General features: G+C 40.9%; 2 non-coding genes across 2 annotated transcripts; both read right to left on the reverse strand.

Annotated features, from left to right (window-relative positions):
• Positions 1–2,998: 2,998 nt before the first annotated feature.
• Positions 2,999–3,117, reverse strand: LOC132911562 (5S ribosomal RNA). The gene has a single exon (XR_009659038.1). It is a non-coding gene; the product is annotated as a 5S ribosomal RNA (ribosomal RNA).
• A 1,749-nt stretch (positions 3,118–4,866) lies between these two features.
• LOC132911563 (5S ribosomal RNA) lies at positions 4,867–4,985 on the reverse strand. The gene has a single exon (XR_009659039.1). It is a non-coding gene; the product is annotated as a 5S ribosomal RNA (ribosomal RNA).
• Positions 4,986–6,000: the final 1,015 nt, after the last annotated feature.

A 6,000-nucleotide genomic window follows, 5' to 3' on the forward strand; every position in this document is an offset into this window, starting at 1 on the left:
GTCCACAAATACTCGACCCCGATGAATTTATAGAAAACTACGCCAAAGCAATAGGCAGGCAGACGTACAACACCGCAATCTCTGCCAAAACCGAACATTTTCAGTTCATACTCGACATCAGTGATCTTAAAATCTTCACAATAGGTGACAAAATATTCTTTAAAATCATAGTACCTTTAGTCTCTAACACGGAATGGAATATATTACAGGTATATCCTATCCCGAGTAAGAGAAACGGAGTATTTTTGACTCCAGTAGTCGAACATCAGATCTATTTAACTTCAGGACTTTCATTTATAAACACTGATATCGAATATCTCGACAAACTTTGTAAAGAACGAGCCGGAACCACTATATGCAAGCAAACAATACCAATCCATGACAGAAACTCGAGAACCGATTGTCACAGCGAAATAATAAACTTCAAAAATCATATCGAACATTGCCAAATAACTGTGTTTAAGATTGAAGACATTAGCTTTATACCACTCAGAACTAGCAACAGCTACATTGCGATACCGGCGAACCCGATAGAAATAGACACAATTTGCCAAACGAAACACACCTTGCAAAAACTTGACAAGCCCTCTATTATAAGAGCCAACACTTCCTGCGATTTATTGTACAAAGATGAACACATGCGTATAGGCGAGACGAAACACGAAGTCAAATACGAAATCAAAACTAAGATCCTAGCGCTCAAAACAAACGATAGCTTCACTCATCTGTTAGATAAACTCGAGCGAGCACCAAAGATAATAGATAACTTACAAGGGTATAAGACCACGATCGATAAAATAGGTGACGAGATAAAAAATCTTAATTTCGAACATAGAATCAAGAGTATACAGTATTGGGGGTTAACCACGATCAAGATATTAGGGTACATAGCATTAAGCATGTTAGGTATATACGGATTAAACAAGATGGGAGTATTCAAATGCGTCAAGAAATGTATACCGAATAGTTTATGTATTAATTTATTTTGCTGTCGAAATGAAACCGTGATCAATAGCCACAATGCTACATCCCCACCAAGCGCCCCGGTCGCAACATCCAACATCCATACCCCAACCGACTCATACCACCTCGAAGAAGAAGAGGAATCAGCTGTGATTTTCAAGCCACGTCGAGTCCGATTCCACAAAAGTCTCCTGAGGAAAACTTGAGGGACCAAGTTCAATCTAAGAAGGGGGGAATGTCACATACGAAATATCGCAGACGAAATCCGACTAAACAAACAGATAAGATAGCGAAATTCCAAGCGCCTTAGCATAAGTAAGCATCGGATAACATCCGGTCACTCTATCCGTTCTCAGAAATATATGACCGAAGCCTTTTCCCACTCCCACGAACAAAAGAATTTAAATACTCACCCCAAAATCATCCAAGTCAGTCTTGAACAATCACGCCTAGAGCTCGGAAGTATATCACAAATAAAAGAAAAAAAAAAAAATAAAAGTTTCTTTTTTCTTTAATTTCTTTTTTCTTTATTATTTTACGTGACACATACATGGAGACATCCTGCTATCGATGTAATGACACTTTCAATACTTTCTCATGTTTCTCGAACTTGTTAAAGCGCTTAATCAATTTTCTGACCAAGTGTTCCGATAATCGGTAGGTGTCTTGTATACAAAAAATTTCAAGTAACTCTACAAGAAAGAATCTAATGAATGCATGCATTGAAATACAAGGAAGCCATTTTCAGCATCTTTTATGGAAATAGTCAGGGATGAGATGGTAGAACACAGAATTCGCTACATCTCGTAAACGAGATACAACAGAATATACATTGATGTAAACACTTTTTATAGTTCTTGTATACTGAATTCAATTATTAAATATTACTCACTTATTATAAAACTTTCTGTATATTCCGAAAAGCTTTTTGGGAAAATAGATACCGATCCCAACCCAAACCAATCTCGCTTACTTACAAATTACAGGCTATTGTGACGCCAACCACATCTCAATCCCCATAAGAGACCAGACAACGCTTCGGAACCGATAAACTGATTACGGAAATAAAGATATAGCGGCACTCGGCGACAATGTATGTCGCCAAAGTACCATCAATATTCTAACGATCATTTCACCGAATGATCGAGAAGAAGGCGTGCGTGGCAAAGCTCGCGGAATCCTAACAAACGCATGGATAACGGAGAAATTGCGGGCTGACAAAGAAAAGAGTCGAATCCCACTGAAGGTCAAGTTGTAGGAGCTGCAGCCTTGAAAGATCTAGGTGCTGGACCCTACAGTACCCGGGAACCATCAAGCAGTCCGGTTGGGGATCCGGACGGCCTCTGGGAGAGGACGCGACGTAACATGGCAGCACGCCGCGCCATTTGTGGACAGAATGATGTGCGCGGGGGGAGGGGGGCCTGGTGTGTCGCCTCAGCGGTTCCCGGGTATCCCTCGATCGCAAGAGTGACGGTCATCGTGTCAGAGAGTCCGACACTACCTCACCGCTCTTCCGCCTAGAAGCGCGGCGGGTGTCCGTGCGGATTTCCTCCCCGAAAAAAATGAAAAATAAAAGGGAAAAAAAAGCCTTGAAAGGTCGCGGCTGGAGTTCGCAAGTGAATTGTAATCAGTGTGAACAAAGCGGTGAACAAAATTAAGAAATAAAATCTCTTTTTTATTATTATTATTATTTTTCATCTTCGATTTCTTTTTATTTTTTTTTATTATTATTTTACGTGACAAAAACAGTGGCACAAAAATTCGCACAGATGATCGGCAAAATTATCGTCATGAATACGATTTCTCCCCCTCATCCACCAGTTCCTTAGTTGACCGCCAAGTGGATTCTGTATTTTGCGCATGCTTGTCATCACGAGCTACAATTGAATTCGTCAAAAATTAGTACGTACTAGTTTGATTGGCCGTCCCACGCCGGCCGAAAAATTGGCACTGATCCCAACCTAATATCTTTTTCTCGGTGCATAGGATCATTAAAAAAAAAAAAAAAAAAAAAAAAAAATGGCAAGAAAAGAAAAGCCAACACCACACGGAGTTCCCAAGCGGTCACCCATCTAAGTACTACCCGTGCCCAGCGTTGCTTAACTTTCGTGATCGGACGAGAACGAGTGCTCTCAACGCGGTATGAGCGTTGGCTGAAAGAAATAATTTTGTTACTCAACATTAATATGCAGAAACTATCTAATAGGACATACGAATGTGTGATGAACCTATTTGAATCCAGATGTGTAAAATTTTATCTGCCTCCGTTTTCAAATACTAGGTTTTGTCAAAAACAAAACACGCTTCTAGTTCATAATTGATCTCTATTCGGAGAATTGTTTTCGTTTCTTCTGTCACCTCTCAATATCCCCACTACGCACGCGTTCGGTACACATCCCCTACCGTGGTCACGTACCCCTTCTTCCGAGTATTTGGCGGGAAGACCGTAGGCATATGGTTGACTCATTAGGTCTCTCGGCACTTACGTTTCGAAGCAGCCTTGCTTATGTATCGTCGGTCTCTCGTAAACAGTCTATTGTCTCACGCTCAAGAAGGACACCCGCTGAGTAATCAGGTAGACGATACATCCTCCCTACTACAGCTATTGAAACAATAACGAAAAAGTAACTTTTGAAAACGACACTGGAAGAAACTACTTGTTAGACAAGATTGAGAGAACACCTAAGATCTTTAGTCATATTCCAAAATATCAAAATAATTTGAACCAGATATATGATCAAATCAATCAACTAACGTATTCTCATCAAATACAATCAATTAAATCATGGGGACATTCATTTCGGCAGATAGCAGGTTACGTTGCCTTAGGATTGACAGGGATCTACCTTTTTAACAAAATAGGGATATTCGTTTCTATCGAAGAAATGTTTACCGACGAAATTGTGTATCCACCTACTATGCTGTAAAACAAAAAATAACATTGAAAACATTGCGACAATCCCTACACGCCTAAATAATTATACAGAAGTACTACAGACACCACAGGCATCAACAATACTCAAAAGCATAAGATACCACGACGAAGAAGAACAAATATATATCGAGCCAGCCAGAGTCCAATTCCACCGCTCCACACTGCAGAAACACTGAGATTTTTGAGGGCCAAAATCAATCTGCGGAGGGGGTTATGTGACGCCAACCACATCGCAATCCACATCAGAGACCAGACCGCGCTTCGGGACCGATGGGGTTCATAATGGAAATAAAGAAGTGGCGGCACTCGGCGACAATGTATGTCGCCGAAGCGTGGTGCCTAATGAATCATCAATATCCCAACGGCCATTTCGCCGAATGTTCGAGAAGACGTGCGTGACAAAAATCGCGAACGCCAAACAAAAGCGTGGATAGTGGAGATATTCAGGGGTGAAAAAGAAAAGAATCTGATTCCAGCGAAAGTCAAGTTGTAACAGCTTCAGTTTTGAAAGTTCACGGCTGGAGTTCCGAAGTGAATTGTAAAGTGAAGTGTGAACAAAGCGCGTTAAGAGGTACATTCATTTTTTCAGTATTATTATTAATCTTCGATTTCTTTTCTTTTTTATTATTATAATTTTACGTGACAATGCCATCTAATCGATGTTGTTATGACGATAAAAACAGCGGCACAAAAATTCGCACAGGTGATCGACAAAGTCATCGTCATGAATACGATTTCTCCCCCTCATCCAGTTCCTTAGTTGACCGCCAAGTGGATTCTGTATTTTGCGCATGCTTATCATCACGAGCTGCAGTTAAATTTGTCAAAAATTAGTACGTACTAGTTTGACTGGCCGTCCCACGCCGGCCGAAAAATTGGCACTGATCCCAACCTAATATCTTTTTCTCGGTGTATACGATCATGGATTATTAAAAAAAAAAAATAAAAAATATGGCAAGAAAAGAAAAAGCCAACACCACACGGAGTTCCCAAGCGGTCACCCATCTAAGTACTACCCGTGCCCAGCGTTGCTTAACTTTCGTGATCGGACGAGAACGAGTGCTCTCAACGCGGTATGAGCGTTGGCTGAAAGAAATAATTTTGTTACTCAACATTAATATGCAGAAACTATCTAATAGGACATACGAATGTGTGATGAACCTATTTGAATCCAGATGTGTAAAATTTTATCTGCCTCCGTTTTCAAATAATAGGTTTTGTCAAAAACAAAACACGCTTCTAGTTCATAACTGATCTCTATTCGGAGAATTGTTTTCGTTTCTTGTCACCTCTCAATATCCCCACTACGCACGCGTTCGGTACACATCCCCTACCGTGGTCACGTACCCCTTCTACCGAGTATTTGGCGGGAAGACCGTAGGCATATGGTTGACTCATTAGGTCTGTCGGCACTTACGTTTCGAAGCAGCCTTGCTTATGTATCGTCGGTCTCTCGTAAACAGTCTATCAACAGTGGTACTCTATGTACCGACGAAACCATTGGAAAGTTCTTTGCTGTTGAGTGCCGATACAACATTTCTAATCTCGTTTTACATGGGGAATCACTCCAGTTCGACTTTTATCACGATTTTCGGTACACTCTGTATATCGTATATTATACAGGCTGTTTCATGCTAAGCAGAATATATTTAAGGGAACGAATCTAACTACTAAAAAAAAAAAAAAAAAAAATGTTGATATCGACATATATGCCATTTGAACTCGTTTAGGAGGTTTAGCGACTTTTATACCCTAACATTTCGTGTCTGGTTACCTTCACACGAGATGCTCAAAATGACTTTTTTGTATCTCGATGCATATGTCACGACCGGCTCACTTTAAAATCGGAGATAAAGATGTGGCGGCACTCGGCGACAATGTATATCGCTGAAGTGCCTAATGAACCATCAACATCCCAACGGTCCTTCCACCGAAGGCTCTAGAAGAAAGAGCGCGTGGCAACGGCCGCGGACGCCTGGCAAATGCGTGGACGGTGGGGATGTTGAGGGATAACAAAAGAAAGCGATCGGATCCGATCGAAAGTAAAAAATCATAAGAGCTTCAGTCTTAAAAGGTCACGCTTAGAGCTCTGAAGTAGATTG

Source organism: Bombus pascuorum, chromosome 10 (genome assembly GCF_905332965.1).
Source record: "Bombus pascuorum chromosome 10, iyBomPasc1.1, whole genome shotgun sequence".
Classification (NCBI taxonomy): domain Eukaryota; kingdom Metazoa; phylum Arthropoda; class Insecta; order Hymenoptera; family Apidae; genus Bombus; species Bombus pascuorum.